The sequence below is a fragment of the Meles meles genome, chromosome 5 (assembly GCF_922984935.1).
Source record: "Meles meles chromosome 5, mMelMel3.1 paternal haplotype, whole genome shotgun sequence".
NCBI lineage: Eukaryota > Metazoa > Chordata > Mammalia > Carnivora > Mustelidae > Meles > Meles meles.
In genome coordinates, this window is record NC_060070.1 from 89086727 (window position 1) to 89100698 (window position 13972).

Sequence of the window (13972 nt, forward strand, 5' to 3'; positions counted from 1 at the left end):
TTCCTCCACTTTTCTACTATATCCCAACTTTTCCCCCATGTTCAAGAACATTGGAGTCCCTGAAAATTGGAGGTAACGATGGAGTGGAACTAATATATTAAAAGCAGAATTCAGGGGCACCTGGGTGGCTCAATCATTAAGCATCTGACTTCAGCTCAGGTCATGATCCCAGGGTCCTGGGATCAAGCCCCGCATTGGGCTCCCTGCTCAGTGGGAAGCCTGCTTCTCCCTCTGCCTGCTTGTATTCCCTCTCTCTGTGAAATAAATAAAATCTTTAAAAAAAAAAAAAAGCAGAATTCAAGAACCCTTATAGAAATAGGAGAAAACTTAAATTTATGTAAAGGTCAAGGATGTGCCTGGGAAAATTGAGAATGATCAACTCACAGACAAAGCCTACCCAATTATTAGACTTTAAAGGCAAAGTCTTAAGTCATACTTAAAGTATGAGTCTAATACTCATACTCAAGGCTTCCAGACACAGTAGCCACAATACCTAAAAGAGTATGCAAATTGTATTGGCATCAGGCTATTCCAGAGCAACATGCAAAGCAAGGCAAGAATGGAGCATTATTTTCAGATAATCAAAAGAAAGGAAGTAAGTTGTGAGCCAAGGACTTTACATGCTGCATAGCTACCATTCAAGTATCAAGGCTATTGAAAAGTTATATATACAAGGAGTGAGAGAAATCTGTACACGCGAGCCCTTCTTAGATAACCTGCTAGAGGATGGATTCTATCTGATTAAGAGGTGACTAGTGGGGGACACTTCTGGCAAGAATAATGGCAAGTAGGTGGTGTATTTAAAGTATATTTAGAGCATGTAGATCTAAAAGTTAAACAAGGATCAGGGGCAAAGGTGGGAAATAACTTGTAAATGGCTTATGTTCTGACCAAGTAGAAAGAATATAACTTAAAACTTGAGCCAGGAAGGAAGACAGACAAAGACCAAACTAGAATAAGGTCATTGCTCCATAGAAACAGATAGGAATCAAATGATACCATTTAGAATCAGCAATCTAGACAGTTCAGATAGTTCATAGTTAAGTGATAAAAAAGGTAAATCAGGATATTTTAAATGATATCAATACAAAGATTACTATTAGAGCAAATATGTACACTTCCGTAAATATCAAAGCAATTTTTATAAAAAAAAAAGCAAAGGAGACATAGAAACAAAGTAAATATAACATAAAATTGATACCAATATAGTCATATCAATAAATTTGAAGATTAACTTGTTCAGTAAAAGAAATAGATTTTCAAAATATCTTACAGAGCAAAATACCAGTTTCTTCTACATATAGAAGAAATATTTATTTGTTTGTTTATTTGTTATATTTATTTATTTTTTAAAAATATGGAATGCTTCATGAATTTGTGTGTCATCCTTGCGTAGGGGCCATGCTAATCTCTGTATCATCCCAATTTTATTATATGTGCTGCCAAAGCGAGCACTAGAAGAAACATTTAAAACAAAGTTATTCAAAGGCTAAAAGATAAAAAAGAATAGGAAAAGTCACACTAGCTAAATAGGGCAATTCAAAAGATGAGTAGCAAACTTAATATTAGTGCAGAATTTAGGCCAAAAAGCATGAAATGAGACAAATAAAAATATATTATAATGCAAAAAGCCATAAACTACAATAAATATATCAGTTATTAATATTTATGTACCAGATTACACAGAAACCACTTCTCCATGAAATGGAAATGATAGCAATGTGAGGAAAAATAGAAATAATAATGATAAGACAGTTTTACACACCATTCTCAGGCCAAGAAGGGCATGTGAACAAAAAATAAGTATGAATAGAGAAGACTTAACCAACATTAACGATAAATTAGATTTCATAAATATGTATTAAATGCTGTACCCTTCAATAAAGAATATGCTTTCGTCTCAAGCAGACATGAAATATTCATAAAAATTGATCACATATTATATCACAAGGGAAACATAAGTAGGTTCCATAGTAGGACAATTACAAACTGAATTCTCTGATCACAATGCAGTAAAAGTAGAAATAAAAAGCCAACATTGAAAAAGCCCTTCCAAAGATGGAGAAAAATGGACCGACTTCATTCTCCTTCCTAAAACAATCACAAAAAGTCTGAACAAAATATATGAAACAATACCAGGACCAAACCATGAAGGACAGTGATCCTGAAGACTTGGGAACAAATGAGATGAGTTCTACAATTTTCTCAGGTTAGTGCCTGGAAAGGGTTTCAGGCCCAGTGCAGGGAGCCCAGTGGACTGCTGCCTGACTTGAGAAGCTGAGAGTCTGAGGGGATCAAGGGAACTGCAGTTCACAGGACAGAGTATGAGAGAGAGGTGAGCTGCAGAGGGTCCCTCTCAGGTATTCAATAGAATGCTGGTCAGTACATATGTGTGAGGAAACCCCCTGTCTCAGTCCATTCGGGCTGCTATAATAAAATACCATTACCTGGCAGCTTATAAACAACAGAAATCCATTTATCACGGTTCTGGAGGCTGGAAGTCTGGGATCAGGTGCTGACATGGTTGGGTGAGGGCCCTCTTCTGGTGGGAGACTTCTTTTTTTTTTTTTTTTTTGACAGAGAGAAATCACAACTAGGCAGAGAGGCAGCAGAGAGAGAAGGGGAAGCAGGCTCCCTGCAGAGCAGAGGGCCCGATGCGGGGCTTGATCCCAGGACCCTGGGATCATGACCTGAGCCGAAAGCTCTCTGAAGCCTCTTTTATAAGGCTAACTAATTCCACTCATGAGAGTTCCATGCTCATGACTTAAGCACTCCCCAAAGGCCCTACCTAATAATCCATCATCTTCGGGGGCTAGGATTTCAAAATATGAATTTTGGGAGTGAAACACACATTCAGACCATAGCACTACCCAAAACCACAAAGAGAACCTCCTGAAAGGATCAGCAGAAACACTGCTGGGTAATCTCACAGGGCCAAGATTAATGCCTGCTCCAAGCAGCTGAACTAGAAAAGCTCATACTTCATGAAGAATTGTGTAGAGTACTCATAAGGATCTTGCCTCAAAGGTGGGGGATAATTAGACCTAGACTAAACACTGCCTTGGCTCTATCTGACAAATCTTTAATGTAAAACCTGAAAAGACTGAACTCTTTCCAAGTAACCTAACTGCATCTCAGAACAAAGCCCAGGGACAAATACGCATTTAAATTCATAATGTCTGGCATCCAATAAAAAATTACCTGGCATGTAAAAAAGCAGGAAAATGTAACCTATAATGAGGAGGAAAGTCAATTAATTAAAACCAACCAGAACTGGACACAAATGTTAGACTTAGTGGAGACATTAAGACAGTTATTACAACTGTACCCACATTGACAAAGAAGATGCAAAAAAGAACCAAATTGAATACCTAGAGAGGAAAACTACAATGCTTGATGTGAAAGACACACTCGATGGGACTAAGAACTCAGATTAGCATTGGAGAAGAAAAGATTAGTGAATTTAAGACACAGCAATAGAGATTAACCAAAGTGAAATATACAGGAAAAAATAATAAAAAAGAAAATGAAAAGAGCATCAGTGAGCAGCAGGACAACTTCATGCTGCCTATTATACCTATAATTGGAGTCTCCAGAAGAGAGGATAGAAAAGGGAGATATTTTAAAAAATCTGAAGAAATATTGGCTTAAAATACTTGAAACATGATAAAAGCTATTAGTTCACAGACTCAAACAGATTAACAAACCCCAGGCACAAGAAATACAAAGAAAACCACTCTAAGCCAAATAATAAAATTACTCAAAACGAGTGATAAAGAGAAAACCATAAAAGCAACCAATGGAAAAGACACCTTACATAAAGAAAAAGAAAAAAAAAAAAGACTAGGGCACTAGCAGATTTCTAGTCAGAAACAATGCAAGCAAGAAGATGGTGAAGCAATATCTTTAAAGTACTGAAAAAAATAAACTGTCAACCTAGAATTCAATATCCAGTGAAAGTATCTTTCAAAAACGAATGCAAACAAATAATTTGTTTAGACATTCAAAAGCTAGAAGAATTCATGCCTGCAGAGCCACACTACAAGGTTTATTGAAGAAGTCTTTCAGGCAGAGGAAAATGATACCAGATGGAAATATAAAATTTCACAAAGGAATAAAGAGCACTGAAAATGGTAGCTATATGGACAAACATGTAGGATTTTATTCTTATTATTTAAATCTCTTTAAAAATAGTTATATTTAAGAGAAAAACTTTGCTATGTAGTTTATAATATACGTGGAAGTGAAATGTATGGCAGAAATAGTATAAAGGCTACTAGGAATTAAATGAAATATACTATGGAGAGATTGCTTCCTGTAAATATAATGATGTAGTATAAAATCACTTGAAAGTAAATTGTGATAATTTAGTGATGTATACTATAAGTCCTGAAACAAACACCAAAATGGCAAAACAAAGAATTATAGTTCATAAGCCAATAAAAGAGAGAAAACGGGGAAAAATGTTCAATTAATTTAAAACAAAGCAAGATGAAGAGGAAAGAAAAGTCAAGAACATATGGGATGAATACAAATCAATCTGTAAGGTGGTATACTTATATCTAACCATATCAATAATCTCATTAATGTAAATGGTCTAAACACCCAATAAAAAGACAGGGATTGTTAAAATGGATTAAAAAGAAAGAATCCCTACTGTCATTGCCTACACAAATTTCACTTTAAATATACAGACACAAATAGTTTAAGACAAAGAAATGGGAAAAGCTAAACTGCTATGACTAATCAAAAGAAAGCTGGAGTGGCTATACCAATATGAAACTAAGTAGATTTCAGAACAAAGACTATTGCCAGGGATAAAGAATGTAATTTCAAATGATAATCAATCAATTGAGAGGCTGTAGCATAATTTAGAATCAGAATATAAGCTGTTGATTAGGTAATAGTATTGTATAGATGTTAACTTTCCTAACTGATAACTATTCCATGCTTATATAAGAGAATTTCCTTATCCTTCGAAAATAGCTAATTATGAAGAAGTAAACAGGAACAATTTTATACAACTTACTATCAAATGAGAGAGAGATAAAGCAATATAACAAAACGTTAACCATAAATAGATCACTTAGGCATACTTAGAAAATCATGTACTATTATTACAACTTTTCTATAAAATTTGCAACCAACACAAAATAAATGTTAAAAAATTATATTCACATCACTCCCATAGTAGTCCCTATTCAAAATAAGCATCCCAATGTCTTTATTTCAAAGCACTTCTTAAGTTCTAATATGAAATATTTATTAAAGTTTATTATGAATCTGCCTCCAAAAAAATACAAGCTCTCAGGAACAGAAATCTGCTATTTTGTACAGTGAGATAATCCTGTATTTCTAGAACTATACCTAGCACTTAGTAGATGTCAGAATTAATTTACTTGAATGAGAGAATAAATATCCAATAAATAATTGGATAAAACAGGTTCTAGAGTCAGATGATCTGTGTCTAAATCCTCATTCTTAGTGTTACTGGATACAACATGGGCAAGTAACTAAGCTTCTCAGAAACTTAGCTCCTAACAAGTAGTTACCTATAAGAGAAATACAGAGTGTGAAATCAGCAAAAATGGTGGAGTATGAAACTCCAAATGTCTGTTCCTCCGCAAGAGCAACGAATAAACTGACCAAAACAAACAAACAAACAAACAAAAAAACTGTGAGAATCAACATTTACAGGACTCTGGAATCTAATCAATATCATACAACAAGCACAGGAATGATCAACTGAGAAAAACACATATGAGGCTCAATGAAATGTGACATTTTAACCTACCTGGTATTATCTCCCACTCCCCAGCTTGGCAGTGGCCTGACGACAGCTGCTGGTATTTCCAGTACGTACCTGGCACCAAAGGGAACAGAACAGACCCAATTTTTGTTTTGACCTGTCTGGTGGCTTCTTGAAGAAGTGTCTCAAAAAGCTTGTTCTATTTCAGCTAACTCAGAACTATCCCAGGGTTGAAGCAGCTACCCAGGGAGAATTTGTCAAAAATACTTAAAATCAAGTGTGTTCGCGCTGCTTCCTCAGGCAAGGACTAATAGCTAGAGGAAACAATAGTCTAACCTAAAAAGCCTGGGAAGGAAAGGGTGGAAAATGAGATTCTTTAAAGAAAGAAATAGAAATTCTTTTAAGAATAAGGATTTTGGAATGCTGCCAAATACCTCTGGGACTCTAGAAGGCAATATACATACCCAGGGCTGGGAACATGCTCAGAAAACACTTGAGGAGACCTTAAGTTCTTGTCCCTGGCTGATCTTTGGGCTCTGCACAAGCGGGACGTGAAGGCTAAGGTAAAGTTGTAAAATGTCTGGCTGAGTGTTGAATGCATGTCCCAATGCGCACACACACACACACACACACACACACACACACACACATACACCACCCAGTAAAACTAGGAGGGTTTTTTTTTTTGTTTTTTGTTTTTGTTTCTGTTTTAGTTCCAAGTATCTAAGGAAATTTCTGTGAAATCACTAGCTGACCATAAATCTAACAGAACAGACTTTAATGATCACACATTATGAAGGATACAAACTATACAAAACCAGCCGAAAAAGTAATGAAATAACAACAACAAGGAAATAACAACAACAAGGAAAATCAAAACCACAATGCGATACCACATCACACCTACTAGAATGGCTATAACCTTTTTCAAAAGATGAAAATAACAAGCATTGATAAGGAGAAACCAGAACCTTCATATGTTGTTGGTAGGAATGTAAAATGGTATAGCCACTGTGGAAAGCATTTTGGCAGTTCCTCAAAAAGTTAAACACAGAATTGCCACATGACCCAACAATTCCATTCCTAGGTATATACCCCCAAAAAGTTAGAAACAAAAATTCAAACAAAAATGTGCCCACAAATGTTGACAGTGGAATTATTCATAATAACCGAAAAGTAGAAACAACCTAAATGTCCACCAATGTGAATGGATAAACAAAATAAGGTACATGTATGCAATGGAATGTTATTTGGCCTTAAAAAGAATGAAGCACTGATACATGCTCCAGGATGGAGAAACCCTGAAAACACTGTTAGGTAAAAGAAGCCAGACACAAAAAACCACGTGTTGTGTCTCATTTACACGGACTGTCCAGAATAGACAAATCCATCAAAATGGAAAACAGATTAGTGGGTTGCTCTAGGCTAAAGAAAAGAATGGATAGTGACGGTTTAGTACGTATGGGACTTCTTTGGGGGGGAGGGTGACAAAATATTCTGGAATCCAGCAGTGGTAATGGTTGCACAAGGTCATGAACGTAGTAAAAGCCATTGAATTGTACACTTTAAAGTGGTTACGATGGTGAACTTTACGTTATATGCACTTTTGAAAAAGGCATGTGGGATACTCAGATATGATGATGTATTCTGAATTTTCCAGGAGGGAATCTTTCAAAATAAGTGCCCTGTAAATATTAACACCTGAGCCTCCTCCAACTAGCCTCTAAGTCATTGTCCTCCTCTCATCGGTCAGGGGCATGCTCATCAGCTCAGCAAACCCCTCCCCTTAGCTGGACTTGATGCTAAGGGTCTGAGTGAGAACCCGGTTCCCCAGGCCCTGAAGCAGGGGAGAAGGAAGCAGGGGATAATGGTCAAGCTTTCTTTAGGGGTCTGGGGCCCCAGGAGCTGGATAAGGCTGGTCAAGCATTTCTCTTTAATAAGAGGTTGGTTGGAAAATGCCTGAAACGGACGTTAGGAGGGTGGGAATTGCAGCTCTGCCCCTGACTCTCGTGAGACGTCAGGCCAAGTGCCTTCTGGATGGTGCTTTCCTCCGAGGCAGGATGAACGGCAGCGAGGACTCTGGGAGCACACAGCCTACGATTCCACGGCCTGGTAAATATAAAGCAAAGGACCTGCCCTCGGAGACGAGACCGGGGCGGACCCCCGTTCCGGCGAGCCTGGGGCTCCGTCCCCTCCCACCTGGTCACCACCTTCACGAGAGCAGGGTTCCTCGGAAGCCAGCACACCCCTCCCGCGTCGGCGAACATGACCCACGACGGTCGGCGGGGGCGCGCCGGGGGAGGAGCGCGGCCTCTGATTGGAAGAGGGACGCGGGGGCGGGGCGACGGGCGTGGCCAACGGCAGGAGCGTGAGCCGTTGGCGGTTAATTTTCGGCAGCGCCCCGCTTAGTATCTTCGAGATGGCTCTGAGTTGACTTCGTAGCTGACAGACCGGTTTAGGAGCACCCCTCCACCCACAAGGAAGATCAGAACTCCTTTAAGGATGCAGGAAACTCCCCGAGGCCCAGGTTGTGGGGAACTGGGATCCCCCTCGCATACCCCAGGTTGGTTGCAGACGTTAGAGCCTTTGTCCCCAAGGCCACCTCTCTGTCCTCCTCGGGACGCGGCCCCGCGCTGCCTGCTGCCGGCCGGGGTCCCCTCGAAGTCGTGCTGAGCCCCTCCCCTTGCCGCGGGCTCCCCCTCGCATTTCCCTTTACCTGTGTATTGTGTCTCCCGTGGAAGGATGCCGTCCCCCCCTTCCCGAGGGGTCGCCGCCTGCAGGTGGGGGGAGAGCTCAGGACTCGGAGAAGCCAGAGGAGCCTGGCGGAGGCTGCTGCTGGGGTGTGGGGGTTTGCGGGACGTTCCTCCTCCTGCTTTCCGTCTCCCCTCCCTTCCCGCCGCGAGGGGAGAGGGCGTGGGTTGGACGGAAGTGCAGACCTGAGGCCAGGAGATCTTTGCAAGGCCAGGGTCTCCCTCCTACGCTGGGGGCGGGGGGCGGTGGCGTGGGAAAAACACCACCCCTTTGCCAATGTGCCCTCTCACCTGAAGCATGACAGGATGGAAACACCGCCGAGGTCAGAGTCTCGGTAAGAAGAGGAGTGAAGGGAATGTCTTTTGAAAACAAGTGGACTACAGATTGCTTGTGGTTTTAACTTGTGGTTTTCACGGTGTGGGCTTTGCCCCCACTGCGGCCTTTCCGTGTATCGAGTTTCTCCTGATGTCCTTTTACTTTCACAGGACCGGGCACTGCCCATGATCGTCAGGCAAGCCATAACCAAGAGCATGGCGGCTGTTCGTGCACGTGGTCATCTTCTAGGAACTAGGAAGCCACCCTTCAGGAGACCCCTCACAGCAGGACCATGCCCGGCTCCTCCTTTTGCAGACTTTACTGGAGTGTTAGCTCTCTGGAAAAGGATCTGCTAGCGGGACCTGGGGCTTTTGTTCCCTGTGCCACACGCCCCCTTCCCCCTCAAGATATCCAGTATTCTCCCTTCAGGAAGGAGGTTTGAGCTTCGTTCAGGCAGGAGGAGAAGACCTAGCTCTCACGGGTCAGGGTTCCTTCAAAGGTCAGGGCTCACAGGACGACTCAGTAGAGAGGGCTGGGTGTGAGCAGGAGGCCCACTATAGACTTTGGTATCAGTGCAGAGGGTGGGTCCCTTCCCCTCATCTTTCCCTCATTAGAACTCCGCGCAGACCCAAAGACTCTTCCATTTACCATCAACATGGAAACCTGGCTCTTCACTTGGGTATATTCTCCCTCTTTTGTGCATTATCTTGTTCCTCAAAACTGCCCTTCCATGAAGGAGACCTGTAGAGTCAAGGGGCCTGGCTAGACAACCAGAGGTGACTGAGCCCCTGAGACCTCAGTTGGTTGGGTAGACCAACTTAATAAAAGCTTTGTGTCCTTGACTGCTGGGACTTGTGATTGGTGTCCTGAATCAGAAGAGTGAATAGTCCTTTTCTTTCCATCCAAAACCAGTGGACAGTGTTCGTGCCACAGAGAAGCGGCCAGTGAGGGAAGGCAGGGAGGGCTGTTAATAAGGGGTATCCCTGACTCTCCCCACCTCCCTCTTTAAACAATGCTTGTCACTATCTCAGAGAGACCAGGCACCAGTTGGTTTGCTAGACACCTGGCAGGGTTTTCTTTGAGCATCTACCTTGTGATAAGGCAAGAACCAAAGGAACAAATTTCTCCATTGGAATGTCAGGTCACTAGGAAGGATGTAAAAGGGGGTAAATAGTGATTCATACTGAGGTCCTGGAATTTTATTAGTTACTATTTTTGTAACTTAGTTCTCCTAGTCCTTGATTAAGGATAAAGGGAGAATTAATAAGGAAGCAATTCCTGGTGGGACAGGTTGTTGATCAAAGAGTACAGGTACCCCATCAATGGGCCTGTGCTGTGCACCTGGCAGGTGGTGGGCAACTTTCCGGTTGGTAATGAAAGTCCTCGCAGAAAACAGCATTCACTCACTGGGGCTTCAGAGGTGGCTCAGTGCCCTGCCCCCCTCTTCCTTTCTTGTTTTGCCCATGTGCCATGAAGACCAGAGCTGATTTGGCAAGAGAACAGATCTCCCTAAGACTCCCCACCTTGGGGGCCCTTGCTCTGTGTTTTTCCAATCCAATGAGGACCACAGAATATTCTGGGAGTTTTCTGTAATGACTCTGGGGTCTCCTAAGGAGCAGGAATAGTACAAAACTGGAGCCACAGTCTTCAAGCATGGAGCTCATTGGAGCCTAGGGAATGAGTAAATGTGTTCTCTACCTTGGGGACTTACAAATTAAAAGTATAGAATCCATTGTAATCAGAATAATACCACCTGACAGAGATATTGATGAGCAGAGGAGAGTTTATTTGGAGATCTCTGATCTTTCCAGCCCTGAGACTCTGCGCTTAATACCCATATAATAATCATTAGTGTTCTGTAATTTATAACAGTGTTATCATTGATCCAGGTCATTAATCATCATGAATTGGTGACTTCTCAAATGTTATGGGTTATTTGTGTAGCTTTGAAGAGCTCTGTGATTTACAAACCAGGGGTTCCTTGGAAGTAGAGAGATACCATGGCCATTTTACAGATGAGTATACTGAAAACAGGAAAAAGATTCAGCTCCCTTGAAGGAGAGGGTTTGCAGTGCACTTGACCTATTGGGCCTCCTGGCTTATTCTGCCTACCCCCACATTTTAGAATACAAAAGCAAAAAAGCAAATAGGGACTTGGGGCTTGTTTAATCCTCAGTTTTTCAGGATGTTTAAGGCCTTTGGGGCAGTCTTCTCTTTCTCACAGGCATTATTAGGACAGGCACAGAAAAGTCATTAAACATTTGTTCAATAGATCTCTCCATGTCTTCCAAATTTTAATGTTATATTTTCTTTTTTAACTCTCATCGCTCATATGATTCCTTCCAGTTGATTCACGGAGAGTCCTTCACTGTTCTTAGGTAAACTTGGGGCAACTCCAATTATCAGGTGACTAATTACCCAGCTCTTCCGTGGGTAATTATATGACCTGCAGCAAGTTGTGTATCCTTTCCGTGTCTCAGTTTTCTCAGTGGTAAAATGGGTGCTCTAACCCTTGTGTCATAATCCTTGTAGGATTATGAGTAATGGCACATGTATAACGGACTCTTCAACAAAGAGCTTTACTATTCATGGTGCCTCACAACCAAGAGAGGAGAGTCCTGAGTCTCCCCTTCCTTAGCTGCTTTATGGCCAACTCAGAGTCCATAAAACTTCCTGAAAGACATCTACTCTTCTGTGCAACAGCTCTCCCTCAATAAATTACCCTGGAATAATCTGGAAGGCCAGGGGCTCATCACCCTCAGTCACTCTCCACTCATGTGGTGTCCAGTCATGCCTTCATGGAGACCTAGAAGAGACAAGTGGATTTAATGGTGGGGCCATGTGCCATGCTCTAGAGCCTCCAGTATTCATGGAGAAGCCAGCCCTTTCTTCCTTTACTAAACCTTGATGCAGGTAGAGACACAGCCATGATTTCCCAATGAGCGTCTCTTCTTACATGGGGTCAGGAGTCTTTGCATTCCCACAGGGAAGAAAAAGAGCCTCAAGACATATATAGTACAAACACTCAAATCCTGAAAACAACCTTGGTTTCTTGGTGGACCCTCTTGTCTCCTGGCTTCACTATGTAGAGGGCCCACAAGGATGCTCCAGATGGAGCCCCATCGCGGGCCTCTGCTCTCTTGCCCTCTTCTGGATGTAGATGGCAGATGGGCTAGACCTATACCCTGGATTCACACAGCTATCTCTTCCCAATTGTTCCTCTGATTCTGTCCCTTACCTCTTCCCCACTCATGCTTGCCTGATCTCTCTCACCTCCCCCCTTCTTAACCAACAGTAGACCATGGTCTCTGACCCTGTTCTAGCTGACCTGGCACTGAAGGGCTGAGAGAGCCTCATGCCCATGGGGAATTCCTGGAAGAGTAACCCTTTTCAGCCCTATGCTGCAGCTATCCAGGGCCCCATATCCTTTTTCACCTCTTCCAGGCTTGATTGTCCTTCCGCCATGTGGATATTTTCTTTCCTTCTTCTGGTTGCCTTCTGGGCCTTACTTGTATTTTGCTGTAGCAGTACAGCCATCACTGTAGTGGCTGGGGGCAGAGGGGGGGTGGGGATTGGAAGTGATGGGAACACATGTTCTGGGGTCTGAAGATTTCATTTGAGACCGTCTTCTGCTCCATAAACTCTATAAGAAATTGGAAAAAACAACTTGCCTTCTTATTGGTGGCAGCATTTAGGTCATTCCAGAGCCCCATTGTTAGATTTTGGTTATTATGCCAGACCTGGAATGAGGATAAAGGGTGAGCAGGGATCATGGACGGTGATAAGCGAGGGAGCCCAGGGGTGCACTCGGGGATTTTCCAGGTCCTCCTTGGCGCTACTGGGACTGTAGATCTCGCAGCACGAAGGAGCATCAGGGACTGCGAAGGCTACCATGTGCTTTGTGCCCATTTCTGGCCTCCTTCCTTTTCTCAGTGTCATGGAGACCAACAGTGATTTGGCAAGGGAGCACCGTCCTCCCCCAGGGAGATTTTCTCAGCCAAGGTCCTGGCTCTGTACCTAGTTTCCCATCATGATTTTGGCCACAGCACTCTGAGAGCTGCTTTTTGTCTAGCAAAAGACAGGAATGTGTCACAGGAATGTGAAGGCAGGAATGATGGCTCCACATGGGCCCACCAGGAATATGGTGTCATAACCATCAGGCCTTGATCTGATTGGAGTACGGGGAGCCACTTCTTGCCTGGGATGAACTCTGAAATTCATCATGCATAATCTTGCTTGTAATAAGATTAATGATGGTTTTCATGGATATTGAACAGAAGATTCTAATCCCCATTGAGGGAGGCTAGAGGGGATGGCCCCTGATAGCTCTGGCAGCCCTAAGATTCTCTGAGTCTGAGATACCTACTATTGTCACTAATTCCCTGTAATTTATAATAATGTTTTCAACGATGCATATCATTAATAATAATGACTGTTATCACTCTGCTTTTTCCAGTCTGATGTGTGATCTATTGAACTACATGGTACTTCTCAGGCATACTTACCAAGGTTGATACTTACCCTTGATACTTTACCAGGAAAGAAACCAGGGCCAAGAAATGGCTCTGAACCCAGCTCTTCCCACTAAAGGGCCCCTCACCCACGCGAACAATTGTATTTGCCTTGGGTTACTAGGGACCTTCCCCCCCCCCCACCAAGTTCTCTGCAACTGCCCCTCTTCCAGGACACCTTGGCTCTCTCCATCCTACTTCCCACCACTCCTCCTCAAAAACTCCTGGGACATCTAGTTGCCGCCATCCGCACCTGCTTGCCCAGGTGCAGGATTCCAATCCTGACCTGGTTCCTGTTTGGCACAAACCTCATCACTTCCCATGCCAGGTTCCTTTGGAACTTAATATCTAGTGAATTCTTCCAGCCAGAGGTGCCACCTGGGGCTTGTGGCCCTGACCAATCCATCCATTCAGTCATCTCCTCCGGGATAGTAGGTTCCCCAGAGCTATACATTATCTTGAAATAAAAAACGAACCCATTTTTGCAAAATCAGAGATATAGAAACTAGCTCATGTCCCTGGCCCGGGAAACATGGAAGGCCCTCAAGGGCATGCACAGTGTCCTTCACTTTTATTTTGATTTCTTTTTAAAACCAGGCACAGTGTGGGGCACACAGCAGGTCAGCAAATGCATGTTGAATGCCTA

General features: G+C 42.7%; 1 long non-coding RNA gene and 1 other non-coding gene across 2 annotated transcripts; one reads left to right on the plus strand and one right to left on the minus strand.

Annotated features, from left to right (window-relative positions):
* Window positions 1-1351: 1351 nt before the first annotated feature.
* Window positions 1352-1455, minus strand: LOC123942853. Its single transcript, XR_006818490.1, has one exon. It is a non-coding gene; the product is annotated as a U6 spliceosomal RNA (small nuclear RNA).
* A 6708-nt stretch (window positions 1456-8163) lies between these two features.
* Window positions 8164-9657, plus strand: LOC123942477. The gene is made up of 2 exons (XR_006818428.1): window positions 8164-8312; window positions 8986-9657. It is a non-coding gene; the product is annotated as an uncharacterized LOC123942477 (long non-coding RNA).
* Window positions 9658-13972: the final 4315 nt, after the last annotated feature.